Consider the following 16,865-nt stretch of genomic DNA (forward strand, 5'->3'; position numbering starts at 1 on the left):
GTACTTAAATCCAGGGGGAGCCAAGACTAGAGCTCACTTAATTGCAGGGTCCTAGTACGAGCGTGTAACTGTTGCCATTACAGGAAACCCAGGTCATTTGTTATGCCACTGGAGCATCCAACTGATCCTGTCATTAATCACTATGACATCACAGGACAGCTACCATATGGTGTAAAATAATCGCCTCCCTTGCTAAAGAAATTTGATATCTTTAAAGACAAAATCATCTCTACACCACTTGGAAAGTACATTAGACTTTTGCTTCCCCTTAGAACTTTTTCCTAAAAATGCTGGTTAAGATGATTTGTGAAGGAAAAGTGAGACCTTCAAATACCTTCTGCAAGAGAAAAGGGGATCAACCAACGCACTTCTTGCTATGTGCATGTCTCCATCCTAAACATCTCAACCTGATCATTAAAAATCCATCCCTTCCAATGCACTTGGGAGATAGCAGGTCAGAGACAATAATTGTTATTCCCTCTCACTCACACTTAGCCCCCTGTTAGCTTCTTTCCATCAGATGGAAAGGCTTATTAAAAGTCTTCTCCAGTGGTGTTCCAATGATTCTTCAAGGATGGGGCTTTTGCAATAAACAGGATCATATCCCACCATACATTACTCAACTAGAGTTTTACTCTCAATGCAAGCATATTAGTTATACAGTTTTAGTTTTGATGTCATATTTCAGTCATCTCTGGCGTGAACCAGTGGTGTGGATGATGACATGCTTTGATTTCATTGCTCTTCAAGCAACAATGTCATTAGCAGCTTTCAGGACTTGACAAGTCTGCCCTCACTGAAAAAAATGTTTTGCCTTTGCATAGGAAAGTTGTGCCAAGTCTACATACTGCAATACCCAACTTTGGTGCTAAGTTTTTGCAGCAGAATGTGGGACAGCAAGTAGATCTGTACAACGTATTCAAAATACCCAACATATTCAAGGAGGCGGTGCAGATGTCAGCCAGAGTAAAACATTTAGCATGGCCTGGTGCTTTATAGACTTAGAGTTATTAGAGAGGAGGTTAAATACCTGAGGCTTGTTTCCATCTCTCGTTAGTTCCTATACCCTTTTTCCTCAACAGGCTGCTAATGACTCACCTACTTGTAGGATTTAGCTACCCCTTCAAGCAGCCCCTGAGAAGATTGTATTGTGTTGCAGTTTGGGATTTTGGCACCCATATTTTTCTGAATTTAGCCTTTAGTCTCCATGTAAAAGAGTTTGAATGTGGGATTAGAAAGAAGCACACCTGTTGTCAACAGCCTCCACGTTCCTACAGGAATATTACCAATTTTCAGAAATCAAGTAAGTGTCATGAGATTCCTTTGTGTGCACACATTCTGGATAGATTCCTGCTCAGAAAGCTTTGTGACTTAGAGAGTGAGAAAGGAAGGATTTAGTCACTGCCTATTTTATTAATGGGAAACTGAGGCACAGAGAGATTAAATTCAACTAAACCATAAGACCATTCAAACAATGAGGAAATTGAGCCAAGACCTAAACCAAGTGTCTTAACCACAGGATCATTCTTTTTTCTTCAATCTTTTTTGAAAGTCTTGATGACTATAGTGGGTTCATTACTTTCCCCTTCATCTTCCATGGGAGATTTGAAGCATAGCTGGAATTTCTAAAGCTCTATTTGAACAGACTTAATTTGGCCTAATCATGAGCACAAAGATTTCAATATTTTATTCTTATTTCTCCACCACATAAAGTCAAACACATAAAATCTTTAAGTACTTCATTTTGAAAGAGAAAGCTGGTAGGAGAAATTATCGTGCAAACCATGTGATGTTCCTTCTCTGTTTACAAGATTGCTGAAAACTCTATTTCCCAAGAAAAAGAGGGTTCCTCATGGATAACCAAGTCCAGATTCTTATTCCATTTCATTTGGTTCAAACATATTGTTAACATTTTGCAGTATTTTGTATACATTTTGCATACATACATATGGCTCCAAGTAAAAAAAAAAATAAAATTCTCCATATCTGTGGCTGTAATTGCATTTGACTTAAGGCAAACACTCATTAAGTGATAGCTCTTCTAAATCTATATCAGCAAACTCAGCTGAGTAATGGTAACTTGTTAAGATGTTTAGATATTACTTACTGATGGGCATTAAATCGGTATCTTAAGGTGACAGAAATGCAACCAACTGTAAGTCAGACTAATAACTTTCCATCAGAGCATCAGAACAGGCACGCTAAAAGGATTGCCTGTTAAAGCAGATAAAATAAAATATCCTGGGATTTTTGTGCTGTTGTAGTTAGTTTAAGAAACAGACAGGAGCTTCTGTTGCAGGGATGTGTTACTCTTCTTCTAGTTGAGAATATCCAAGAACAGTTCACTTCAGTTCTTTTTCCTCTGATCTACAAAATTTACTTTAAAATGACAGCTTACAGGAACAATTATGGTGTTGATTTAGCATCTACAAAAATATGTAATACCGAGGTGAACCTATTGATTGGAGCAATGGGACACATTTGTGACTATTTACCTCCTCAGCACCTCTTCAGTGTGTCCAAGGGGTAACAGAGGGTATGCTCAAAGAAAACAAGAGGAGTGTTATGACAGGGATCAGATGTGTCCCCACAGAGCAGAACTGTGACCTGAAAAACTTTCTGACATGCAGTAAGTCCTTAGGAAGCTGAGAGTTGTCAGGGCATTTGTCAAAAGCAAGTTTTGTCTGAGCATATTGAGAAAATTCATTTTGATCAGTCTTGTCCAGTGAATTTTTATCTTAACTTGGTAAGATAAAGATCTCCCAGCTGTCAGGAACTTTAGTTCAGGGGTAAGTGACTAAAATGCTTTGGGGAAGGACAATTTTGTTGTTATGTATTTGTAATAACCTTAAATGGTTTATATTCCCAAGGTCAAAAGCACACACAGTAAGATAGTTTCTCAAATTTAAAAACACTTCCTTTCACTTGCATAGCTGTGTAACTATAGCATACACAGCTATATAAGTATGCAGTAGACATATAAAGGTATATAAATATAACAGCCCTTAAATAGGTAAATCAAATATTAACTTTGGATCAAAAATTTGATGTGATTCATTCTGGCATTTTCATGCACGTATCTTTTTTTTTAAATGGCGTTCTCACATCAGTCATTTAAGCTTACCTAAAATATTAATTTTCTTATGTTACTCAACTGTTTTTCTTTTCCTAGTTGAAAAGTGTGTAACCCAGGTAACCAATTGCTTTTCTTTTTTTGTAAGCAGGCTACAATACTCATAAGCTTAAGCTATTTCAGGAAGTAAAATTCTGTATTACTCCAGCTGAGATAACATTCTTTGGATTCAGTGCTGATGTAACATCTGGAAAATGAATTCATTCTACATTAATAGTAACTTATAGTCTAGCTCTTCAAGTCCTAAGCATGTTGCTTATGGAGAAGAAATTCTCACTACTTATGCTTTTTTCAGATGTTTCCATCTTAACATAATCAATGACATCATCTTCCTTTTTAGTGTAATTAAATATCCATATCCTCTGTAACTGATTAATTGCATAAACCAGAGACAGCATTAGTATATAGTGCTAAGGATAGGAATGTACAAATGGCCAGACTGGGTCAGGCCATTCTTATCCTGCCTTTAATAGCGACCACTAGCAGATCAGTAGAAGCAGTATGAAAATAAATTTCTAGTGGAAAAGAAAGCAAGCTTACAGAGATTCATCAGCAGTCATTCTCTAGACTGTTTGAACTTGCAGCTGTTTCCAGAAAGCACAGCAGATCTGAAACATACTTGCTATATGGAAATTACACCACGAAGATGATCAGAGGGCTGGAGCACCTCTCCTATGAAGACAGGCTGAGAGAGTTGGGGTTGTTCCGCCTGGAGAAGAGAAGGCTCCGCGGAGACCTTACAGCAGCCTCCCAGTACCTAATGGGGGCCTACAAGAAAGCTGGAGAGGGACTTTTTACGAGGGCACATAGTGATAGGACAAGGGGTAATGGGTTTACACTGAAAGAGGGTAGATTTAGACTAGATGTAAGGAAGAAATTCTTCAGTGTGAGGGTGGTGAGGCACTGGAACAGGTTGCCCAGAGAAGCTGTGGATGCCCCATCCCTGGAAGTGTCCAAGGCCAGGTTGGATGGGGCTTTGAGCAACCTGGTCTAGTGGAAGGTGTCCCTGCCCGTGGCAGGGGGGTTGGAACTAGGTGATCTTTGAGGTCCCTTACAGTGCAAACCATTCTATGATTCTACAATGAAGTTTAGGGGTTAAAGATTTATAGATGTATTTCCATAGGAAGGGGAATAAGGAGCATTTTAGAAGTACTAATGGCACTTAATTGCCTTTGAGTATACTATCTTTAACCTCTGAAAATCCTCCACCAGCCCATACGCCACAATGTCAGTAAACAAGTCTTGATTTTCAGCAGTGATGAACTCCCACACGTGAAGACCAGCGCCTTTGGAAACCAGGCCAGCTTTTTCTGTCAAAGATACCTGACGTTTACCTCATGTAAAAATTTAATATATATTAAGAATGGTTACAGGTATGTCTAAATGTGCAAACTAAAGAAAAGATCTGCATGCTGTGTGTGGGATATTACTGCAAGTTAAGAAAATCTAGGTCTAAAACTGAGAACCTGGAAAGCCCTGCTAAGCTGATGGGTCTAATCTCTGAGGATGCCTCCTATCTTAGTGGTACATTTCTACAGAGGGCTGAAGTTCTGCCTCTGCATATACCCAGCAGGATGTTGCTGTTGACAAAGATGGGTGTAAGCCAACTACATCGTGGCTAGTCAAATGCCTTGATGGTATGCCACTTCCTATTTGGATTTCAGCTGTGCTTAAGTAGCCACTAGGTACCTGAGCTGCTTTTGTACATATACTGAAGCTTAAATTAATGCAGCTTAGGAAGCAATGAGTTAGAGATGAAAGTGCCAAATTTCCTAAGTTGCTAGTCACTGAAATTACATATAAAGCACAAGGGAGTCTGGATGTCAACACAGGATAGGGATACTATAAAGATTCCTTCCTGAGAACTTTTATTATGCCTAATTTCTTAAAGGAAAAATAGAAATTGTGAGTCATTGCAGTATTTTTTCCAGATAAGCATGAAATGCATCCAACAAATAGTAGCATAACCAGGTGCTACATCTTATGTTATGTCAGTCAAGTCCACAGCCAGCTACTTGTGGGTTGAGGAAGTGCGTCCAAAAGCTCCACGTGAGAGGTTGGAGGGATATGCAAAAGCTTGAGATACACTACTTCTCTATATTGAAAATAAGTCTGTGATGCAGCATGATTCACCTCTTAGGTGTATGTCCAGATCATTTCCCCTAGTTCAGCATCATTATCACAGCCAGCATCTGCCAAGCTTATTTCCGAGTGATCTGAACTCCAAATGTATAACTCACTGTAAATTCAGTTTAAAGAAAACTTCTCTTTTTCTATTGTTCTGCAAGATTCCAAAGTATAAATTTGCATTTGGCACCGAGAAATATCCTTCTTCCAAGAAAACTGGATAAGAATGCTTAATCTGCGAGGTCTCCCTCCACAGCATTCCCTGGTTTTGTCTAATAACTGTGAGGAGCAGACAGAGGGATTCCTGACAAAGGATTTCGATATGTCAGCAAAAGTAAGGCTGGAACAAGCCAGCTCTGCTGGAAAAAACCTTTCTTGGGCTTGCAGCTCTCCTGTTCAGACCTCATGATCCCTAGATAGCCCAGCTGATTCCTCCAAATACCAAGTATATTTGTCGTTGTTCAAGTCTATTTCCAGAGGACACCATGCCAGGCATTAAAACACAGAATGGATATTTATCATGTTACACACCGTTGGAAGAAAGCCCACATCTGTTCCTCAAGCTGACTAGACAAAAAGGGGCAGAGTGAAGGAAATAAAAATCACCAATACAGATCTCCCACATGTAAAACAAAAACCCAGAAAACTTCTGACCTTTAACTAGAGCATTTCTAGTTCCTCGTGCTTATGCCTTCATTAGAGCACAAGTTCATAAGCAGCCCCACCAAGAGCTGGCTGTTTCTAAGAATTGAAAAAACTTAATTCTCGGAAGGGAAGAAGGTTTATGCAATTTGGAGGCCAGAGATCAAAAGACATTTTCAAGGAAAGTGTTTTGTAATCACTATAGCTCCTCCTGCTTAGCTCAAATTCTACTGCACACAGGAAAAAATGAGAGGATGAATGTTTTTCTGCCAGATCATTCGCCTAGGAGGACACCTTCGTCCACTGATGACCACAGTTGGGAGCTCTGGCAGGCCTCCTCATCTCTTTTTCCTGACAATAAGAGGCTCTTAGGGCCTACTCTACATCCATCTCAAAATGCTTCATCAAGGGAAAGATAATGCATCATTTCTCACCTGCAGTGGGCAAAACAGAAGTATGGGAAGTTATGTGCTTTTTCATTATTACATAAAGGGCCAGCCTCAGATCTGCTACTGTAACCCCATTTACTTGTTCTAAGGCAATACAGCTTCTTTTAGCCTGAACAAAGCTTTGTGCTCGCTTGTTCTCATATAATACCTGGGAGAGGTTCTCCATGCAGACTTCACTTTATTCTTGATTTGTGATCCTTTTTACACATCTCCAATTCTGTTTTGCTATGCATTTTAAGACCACCAGCTATTTGGGAATAGTCTTCCTCAGTACTGACTACTACACAGGTCATTGAAATGTCAAAGTTGGGTACCTGAATATACCAGAGCTCAGGCTGCCGATAAGCTTACCTGCATGTGTACACAAGACCTTTGAGATTGCATTTTATGAATAATATTGATGGCAATAGCAGAAAAAAACCCACCCAGCTCAAGTAAATATTTTAACATCATTTTTATACCCGAAACACTGTTGTTTGCCTAAAAACATTTTTCTCCATGTACGAAAGAACAAGGAGGTGGAGAAATGTGAAGAACATCAGCCAGCTAACCCAAAAAAATAGTTCCAGTCTTTTATCTGACTGAAATATTTTGGTATCAGTGGTCTGGTTGTTTTTATAATTAAGGAAGTCCAGCATTTCCAACAAAAATGCACCGTAAGAGGAAAAAATAATTTTTGCCAAAAAAGAAATTTCTGTATTTGAAAACCACTTCAGCATTTTTTCTACTGTGAGAATGTCAGGCTAGCCTACTGCTGATATACTTTTCATTTGGCAGGATAAGATCAGAACCCTTCCTTCTTCCCCAGTTAGGGGTTCCAGTTTTTACCTCTGCATTTGAAGGTGGTGTAAGCTGCCAGCTGCATTTTGAGGCTTTGTAATTGTGCCTCCAGGTATAAACATGCTGCAGCAAGTGAGCTTAAGGAACATGGAATGTTCCCTGTCCCAGTTGAATACAAGGCAGTGATATATCCACTCCATTGCTGAGAAGGGCTAAGAAATGTGATAGCAAGGGTAGAGAAGGAGGGACAACATCAGTGGCTTGGATCTAGTTATACATGAGTATTTGTGAAGAGAGATTAAAATCAGTGGACGGATAATATCTCTGTGTTTGTATCTTGCTGAAAAAGCAGCCTTTTCCTCTCCCTTTACGTCACTTGCAGTGTCACAACTGCGAATGTAACCACATGAAGAGAATGAAAACTTCAGGCTTTCATGGTCTACACTCCGCTTTCCCCAGCATCACATAGGAAAGTATGTGGGCCGTTCGGCCGAGCGAAGCAGTCACACAAGCAACGTTCTGCCCTGAAGTATCGCCTGCTGGAGAGGATAGTGGTATTGTGCTGCTTGTACGTCATGGCAGAATCAGACCCACGGCCCTGCTGGAAGAACTGCACGGTCCCCGCTTTCCCTCTGCACGCATCTTCAGACACCGTGTCTCGGGTGCACACGTGACCTAGACTCTCAAAGTAGGAGTGCTGGTGTTAGTAACCCATCATCTCTACTGGTCAATAGCCAGCAAAAATATAGTCTGTTTGTTTCCTTTAAGATATGCAAGGTGGCCTTAAAAACCATTTTATGTTAGCATTCAAAGGCTTTGTATAGTTCAGCATATAGTTAATGCACACTTTCAATTAGCTCTCAGAATTGGTGACCTAAAGGAAGAGTGATGTGGAACAGCTACTATTGGGAATGGCTCTTCCAAAGTTCGGAGCAGTGCAGATGCTGAACCTCTGACACACCAGTCACTCATTAAGCACAGCAATGTACAGCATCAAGTTTCATGTCAGACACGTGCACTGAGAAAAGAGACCAGTTCATTACAGACTAGGAGCTCCAATGGAAGCTGAATGACTTCTTGATTCAAAAAAGATTAGTAGCCTTGGTACCTTTAATTAAATGTTTCATTGGCCATGAAAAAACCCAAAAGTCTCTGTGTATAGTTAATCCCAAATTACAAAAACTTCCTGTTAATCTTCTCACTGTCTTCTGCCTGTTACTTATCTCCTTCTTAGATCTCAGAATGAGCCAGACTATGAAGTTTGCAGAAGAGTGATTGCTTTGTATGTGCTAATACACCAGTAAGCATCATGGGACCATAATTCTTAACATAAGATAAGTCTAGGTGTAATATAATTCTCAGGTTAGGATGAATGTACTCTTTGCAGCTTATTTTCTGGACTTAATAACGGTCAAATATTAAGCAGTTTTTCCCTTCAGAGCAGACTTATTCCTCAGAATATCACACTGAAGGTTTTCCTTTCCTATTCTAGTTCTCCTTTTAATTTTCACTTTCAGTCTACAAGAAGTCATGGAAATATCATGAGGAAATTCAAGTACTCCAGGTATTGTCTCCAGCCAGATAAAGATGTGCAGTAGCCCTGCAATGTTCAATCCTATTGGATTTTTACCAATGGCTTCCATGAATTTTAAATTCAAATGAACTTTCAAGACACATCTAAATAGCTAGATGCTTATCTGACCTGTATCTAACCTCCCAACCTTTTGTGGCTGACACCATCACTTAATATCATACGTGCATGTGTACACACCCCATAGATAGATGCATACGAACTGCTAGAACATCATGTGCTTTTGCTTTTTTTCCCCTACAGCTCCTTTTACTCTTCATGGAGAAGTTTCTTCCTCTGTATCATCAATTTCTGGGGCTGCCTGCCCTACACAGATGACAGGTTGAGGAGTACAATCTGTCTGGTTATATGCCAGGAAGAAAAAAAATCTAATTTTAGTAAACAAGTGTTGATGCAAAAGGTCACCAAAGTCTGCCAGCCCTTACGTGGGAATTGGGAATGAAGCATTGAAAAGTGGGGATGTTGCCAAGAACATGACTCTAATGGCTTAACATACTGTCAGTGACATGTGGGAGGGGCGAAGGCAAGAGGACAGAATCCTTGAAGGACAGGATAGATCCTGCCCTTGCTAATCTAGAGGAAAAGATAATACATATATACAATATACAGGGGTGCTTTGCAGGAGAGGTAGTAAAAAGCAAAAGATCATTTTAAGTGATTTCAATTAATAATTGCTGCTGGTCAGGTTGTAATTAAAAAGCAAGTGTTTTCTTTCAAAAATGTCTTTTTCTTTTTTGCTTTCAAAAGTGAATTTTTTTATAAACACATAGTCTTCTGAAAAAGTTCTCTATCCTGCATTTTTTTGTTGTCCTTCTGCCCCCACATGCCTGGGCCAGGAAGGCAGGCAGTTGGAGAACTCTCTCAATAACCACAGTAAGAACCGCTTTGTTTGTTTAAGAGGTTGGCTAGGGAATGAAAAATGGACCCATTTCAAATCCTGCAGCATGGAAACAACTCTAAACTTCTTTTTCTAAAAATGCTCCTTAAAAAAAATAAATTGTGTTTTATAGCATTTCCCTTTTCAAAGACAGACTTTTTAATGAATTTGACCTCACCCACTCCCAGTGGGAAGCAAGCAAGACCAATGTCAGTTAAGTATGTTCTTTTCTTAAATGAGAGATCAACCTGCTCCTTAAGATCATACGTACAGAACTCAGCTATTCTGGCTTAGGTCTATACTAGTAAATTAATGTGCCCAGTACTGGTCTAACAATGTTAAGTGTATAGACAGTCACGTTCCTGTGTCTGGGAACATTTCCTGGCACTGGTTCATTTACTGATTCGTTTGGAAAGGCTCTGGGTCCCTCCTTGAATAAAAGCACTAGCCACTGCCCACCCCACAGCCTCCCACACTCTCCAGGTGAGGTGCAGACCTCAGTATTTCAGATATACAACTGCAGATAACAGGCTTGATGGCTTTTAGTTATGTCTGGGCAATCCCTTAGAAATGATCCAGGGGTTGCTGTTTGAAAAGCACCCTGTGACCCACCCCAGCCTGGAGACCTGCACTCAGTGTGCCCAGATTATTTCTCTCCCACATTCCTGCAGAGATCCAGTTGATGTCATCCTCTGAGCTGCTGTGAAGGGTGAGATGCAGTTTATATGTAGTCTATCCTGAGACTTAGACCATGGGAGATTTATGTATCTAAGCAAAACAGTTTAAATTTGTCCAAAATAGAGGGTGAGGAAACTCAAAGTAAGTGAGGGTGAGGGAACAAGCAGGGAGAGGGGAAAATCCTAAACGTGTTTCTGCTAAGAAATGTCAGGTGAAATTTATTTTAAATGATAGACCTGACAGCAACCACGATCTATTGCCCTATGTCCACTGGAGTCAAAGACACCACCTGAGACTTTAATGTTTGGCATAATTTGTTTCCTGATTTCTTCCCTTATCACGGCCATTAAATTGCTTACCAGATTCTCGGAGGCACCGGTACAAGCACTGTTTTAATAGAAAGCTATTTGGTGGCTTCCCTTCTTCTCTCCTTTTTTGCACACGCACACATTTGCTATATATAAAACCAGCTTGGTTAAACTGATAGAGCCAAGGTCATAATTTCTCAGGGAAATGGCAGACTAATGGAAAAAAGGTTATAAATATAATAAAACATGAGTCCCGTGACATTTACCAAGGACAATAGTTTCATAATAAACTATCGGGCACTTTGAAGCCTTCAGTTAGGCCCCCAAAAGACATCCTGCATCATCAGCGAAGAGGGGGCGGGAGCAGGAGATGGACGGGAAACCAAGGAAACTTTGAAACAGCCAGGGAAAAATATGCCTGTGGTTTCCAAAGTGGCCTGAGCTACTAATGCTCTCTGAGGAGTTGAAGGATTAAAAGTTCAAAAGGGCAGGTCACGTGAGGGCACTGAGGTCTTGCAATGCTGTGACCTAGGAAATACTGACTGGTCAGGGAGTGAACCCATCCACAGCATGTTACCAATTAGTGTTTAATGACCAAATGTGGAATGCATTAGCGCTTCTGAGAACCGAATATGTTTTCAAAGGGTCCAAGATGTTCTTTACAAACATTCCTGTGTGGTTTGATTCACACTGTGTTTGGGGAAATCTTCAAGCTTTGTCCAGAGTACAAAGCAGATATGTTGCAAATTCCAGTGGATGTTAGAATGGAACAAACATGGTTTAAATTTCTAAAGAGACAAAAAAATTGAGCTCAAGGACCCAGGTAGGGCCTCTAGGAGTTAAAAAGGAGATTCTCCTGTCATTATTCACTCACTAACATGCTTGGTACTTAATTCAAGACTAAAGAGTATGGGGATTCAATGGAGCTCTCTCAGGTTATACCAGCTGAGAATCTAGTCTGTGCTCTGAAGACCTTGCTATTATAGAGGCCTAATCTTGCAAACACTTCCTACCATACACATTGCTTTTACATCACATCACAGTTGCAAATTGTACACATCAATAGATTTTAGGGACCGTACAGGGGAAGAAAGGAAGGCAAATTCACTAGGCCCCAGTGTCCTCGTTGTGCCTTCCCAAAGGCCAAAGAAAAGGACAAAGAAATTGGGCCAGAGTCAGTGTGCTTCACTTATCCTTAATCTTCCACTTCTCCCCCCACTCCGACCTGACCCTTCCTTTGGTCCTTTTCAACTCCATGCCACTTTCTTCTCACAATATTTTTTCTGGGCCTTTCTTTTTCAGCTTTCTCCCTCTTTTCAAAATTTTATCTTGCTTCCCTCTTCATCCCCTTCTATCTTCCGAGAAACCTGTGTTCCTACTTACTTCCCAGATTACCATGCATAAGACTGACTCATCTGTAGATCATATATCAGGCTAAATTTTGTACCCACTGCATTTTAAACTATTCTTTCAACTGGCACTCAGCCTGGATGCATATTTCTGGTGAGCTATATTACAGAGATAGATCAGAAAGTCCGGTCTTAACTAGCGAAGGGCAAAAGGCAAAGGATGAAGCCTCTTGCTTCTTGGTCCACCCTGTTCCATCTTATTTATGTTATCTGAAAGTGGTATAAGGCATTTCCCAATATCTCTACCTGCTAGAGGGAAGATTCTCTTAGTGTCTATACTACAGAAAATAAATATGAGACTGCCTTCATTAGGACATCTTCAAAAATCTCAGTAAGGTGCAGGATTGGGGAGTGATGGGCCCGGTTTGGTAGTATACTGCAATGATGCTTGGCTGGACTGTTCTTAGAAAGGCCAGCTAATTTGTAGCTGCCCCCAGGAGGTCCCAGGAAGAAGGAGCACAACAATGGCTTAAAGCCATGATGGCATCTCCCTGTCTTCCTGATGGGTTCAGAAAAAACACACTGAAATGTCTCACATCTGTGGAAACAGACAAACAGTGATGTTATGCTCATTCCACCTCCATTTAAACACAAGGTAAAACGGGTTAGCTTAAACCACACATGCATGACTTCCAGTCATCGAAAGAAGTAAACAGAAAACAGTGGCAGGTGAAAACTTGGGTGGGAAAATGATGCTATTCATAGAATCATAGAATTTGATGATGTTATTACAGTAGAAGATGTGAGGAGGTACAGCTCTGTGTCTATATAGGAGAGCAGAAGCCATCCACGGACTAGGCTTTGCATCCCTAGTCTAAGCCTTTCTGTCACAGGACTGTCACAGAATTCATACATTTGATGTTTAAATAGTCCTTTTGTCTTGTTGGTTAAAACCCATTTTGTGCATCTCTATGGGAGAATGTCTGAAAAAAAAATTTTAAAAATAAAAATATCTCTTCATGGTTTGTTTTTTAAGGAGCTTAAAGAATGGCAAAAGCCATCCTTTGGATTTATTGGAGGTCTTAGTTGATAGAAAGTAGTCAGACATACGGATTGGGATTTTTCCGGCTGTAAAGAACAAGAACATTGAATTTTTAAGAGTCTTGTTCTTCTAAACATGTAGTAGGTGCTAGCAGTTGAACAGACACTAGAGTAATTTCAAAGTTAGGCAGCCTGAATAAAAATTGCTTTTCTTCTGAATTTATCACTCCCTTGGTAGCTGCAACATAAATCATCCATAGGTTCTCCATGCATCCATAGATTCCTCCAACCATCATCCCTTTCCAACTAGGTCATTCACAACTACATGGATGCTTCCCAGAAACACCTCTGAGGCACAGTGATGGGGTGCTACCATTTTGGATTTGCAGTTTAAAAACATACCTTTAAATGTCTATCTCTACTCAGTTTTTGAAGATTGTGTTCAGTTAAGACAACAGCTGTTTGTAAAGGAACAGAAAGTGGCAGACAGATCAAAAGCTTGGCCTGTATGAATATTCCCTATTAACAGGTCCTGCCTATTTCCTTTGTGGGAAGGAAGTATCCTGCTAGCAGTGGTATGAATTGTGCATTTTATTATGCTTTCATGTAATAGGCATAGATAGCTATGTGTATCTCGTAATACATACTGTACCTCTTGACCCAAGAGGTGAGCCCAGCTCACTTTCAGAGATGCACATTACACAGACTCTTGAGAGCAATAAAGTAGATATTGGAGTAAAAGACTGCCTATGGGTGAGAGCATTGTTCCACACTCGGTTCCTCCATTGCAATCTTCAGCTTTTCGTTCTTGTTGCACTGGAAAGGATGAAATGCCAAGACTGGCTGTTGTAGGATGGACCAGAACTCAGCCACCCAGGACGTATTTTGAAAAGTTACTTTTCCATATTCCTTTCTAATTGCTTTGAACTGTTTCTAGTCTATGGAGGACTGACGTATGTTGCATACACATGCACACCCCCAGTCCTGTGAAAACTTCTATTTATTCTGACACGTTCCAAGTATCTGGATTCACAGGCACATCTCTGTGCTCATTCCAAGAGGAGTTTATCTGGCTGAGCCACCCAGCACCTGTTCAGGGTGGGCTCTCCGCTCTGTCGGAGGATGTGCATCAGCCTTACATTTCGATGGCAGGATAGATTAAGGATCACTGACTCAGCTGACTCGATCATGTGCAGCTGACCCTTTCATTCAGGGGCTGTTCAAAGTAGCAGCTGGTGAGTGCCAGAGTGATTTTAATGACTGTGCACTCAGACAGCAGCTCATTAGGAAACGGACGAAATGACTGCTCAGACTTCTTTACTGCACAGTTCCCTGAGCTGCTGGAGACCAGAGCTTGTGAGACACTGCTGTTAATTTCCACTGGTGTGGGGACTCACAAATAGAGCATCAGGCATTTCAAGCATCATAGGATGGCACTCGAGAATCAAGCAAAGTCAGGCTAGCGATAGCTGTAACTCCAGAGACAGGTTAATGGCACATTGAGACAGGATGGACCAAAAGCTTAAGAATTACTGTGGAATTTAGGAAGCAGCAATTTGATTCTTTGTTGCACCGTATTTTCTGTAAGACCCTGAGCAAATCTCACAACATTGATTTAAGCTGATGGTCAGGGCAGATCTCAAGAGACATCCTTACTCAGCTTGGCTCTGCCTGCCTCTGCAAATGACTGTTGTGAACTGCAAGTTACCTTGATGCTGGTGGTCTTATTTATTAACAGGAATAAAAATTTTAGGAATCCATCAGACCTTCCCCATGATTATCTTCATCTAGGGGCAATGTGATAAGAAGTGAGGGACTGAAAAGGGAGGCCAAGACCCATATGTTAGTTTTGAGCACTTACGCATGTATCATGAAAGCAAAATCTTCACAACTGCAGAAAGAGTAGAACAAGCAGTCTTGACAAGGTACTCTTATTTTCACCAGTTTCTGGTCACACGCCAGGCTGTCTTTAGTTCCCTGGGTAATGCTGAGAAGTATTGTAGTGGATGGTGGTGGTACACTGTTATAGTCCCTGATGATTTCAAGATAGTAAGTGGCAGCGGCTGCAGAGTTCCCCATCACCTATATGAGAGTGTACTTGGCAGATTATCACTTAGTAAGAGAAGGCTGCATTCTCCTTCAAGCTGCTCCTCTCCAGTATGTGGTAAATCTGCTCCTTTCACAGGAATAAACTACTGGTTATAAAGGATTCTCTGATTTACCAGAGAAAGATGTAATGGGAGTTCATGGCTGAAAATCAAAGACAGGATAATTGAGAAAGAAAACAAAATAACAGTATGAATAGCCATTGGGTAAGAATCCCAAGGGAAAAAATGCTCATGTCTCCAAATCAAGACAAAGTTCCAAACTGACTTTGCCTTTCTGTAGTGATTTATCTGAGATGGCCAAATTTGGAGCCTGTCATGCTAGGTCTCTCCTGAGAGCAATTCAGTTTTTCCCTTTGGAGGATCACCTTTTGGAGGAAGTTCAGTCTTTTCCATTGACTGTGAAGGAAACTCACAACTTAGACACCAGTTAGAACTGGGCTTGACTGCTTTTCCTGGTGAATTTTGCCATTTATGAATTGCTGGGATAATTACAAGAATAAATGGATGAAAAGTAACATCCTATAGCAGAAGGGAGGGCAGCCTGCGTGTTCGAAAAATCTTTTACAACTTTAAATTACATAAATTAAGAATCTTTTACAGTATTAATGCAGCACTATGTAGTTCAGGTTTCTCTGTACAGGAAGAGGACTGCAGACAGCTCCTTCATCACCCTTCCTCTCCATTTTACTGGTGTGACAGACACACTCCCTTATCCCTAGCTGGTGTGACAGACGCATGGCTGCAGTTGCCTCTTCTTCGTCTTCCTTCCATTCAAACTGTTGCTGCCTTCAACCCTGACACTGCAAGTGGAAGTCCTGATGTGGTGATTGCAGGGGAAAGTTCATGTCAGCCCAGGCAGTCAGCCAAACACTGAGCTCATGTTAACACTCTTCCACCCAGACGTAAGAAGAGCACACTACAAACACACAGATTGATATCAGCATTTGGTGGGAACAGATCCAAGAGCTGGATGTCAGTGGGTTTTGTGATGAAAAAGAAAAAAAGAGATTAGAAAAAAAAAAAGAAGATCATACAATCATACACAGTGTTCTGGCTCCAGGTTGCTAAATTGGAGATGCTTCAGAGAAGAACCACCAAAGTGATTAAAGGATTAAAAACATACTTTACAGAAAGACTCAGGAACTCAATTTGTTTAGTTTAATCAAAGAAAACCTTGAGGGATGACTTGATTACAGCCTGTTAGTACCTACTTGGGGAATGAAACTTCAATAATTGCCTCTTTTGTCCAGTACAAAAAGATTTAATAAGATCTGATGGTTGAAAGCAAGGCCAAAAAAAAAATAAATTCTAAAAATATTAAGTATTGTAAACAGTTTCCTGAACAGGTAAATTGTAAAACAAGGTTAGACTTTTTTTTCTCCATAAGATACTACACTGCCTGTGTTGATATGGCCTATCTGTTTCTCCACTCCCCCTAAAGTGCCCTAATTTGACTAAAGATATTAATTTTACCAAATACAGGTATCTACATTGGAGACATCTAATCTGATCTCATTTTTTTGCTTCCTATATGGTCAGAAGAGAGAAGTGGTCATTGGTAAGTGTGTCATTCACCTTCTGTTCAAGCTAATTTCCAAGTGTTTGGATGGGTGTCCTTAGCAATAAGCCACATGGGGTGAAGGCAAGTTTAGTGGGCTTGAGTACAGGAAGAAGCATTTGAGACTCACATGTAGAGTTACAGAGACAGATGCTTTAACCCAGACAAGCATTAGTTCAGGGGAGCTTGTAGTGTGTATTAGAGAGATGATTCAATCAGCTAGT

This window comes from Aquila chrysaetos, chromosome 4 (assembly GCF_900496995.4).
Source record: "Aquila chrysaetos chrysaetos chromosome 4, bAquChr1.4, whole genome shotgun sequence".
Lineage (NCBI taxonomy): Eukaryota > Metazoa > Chordata > Aves > Accipitriformes > Accipitridae > Aquila > Aquila chrysaetos.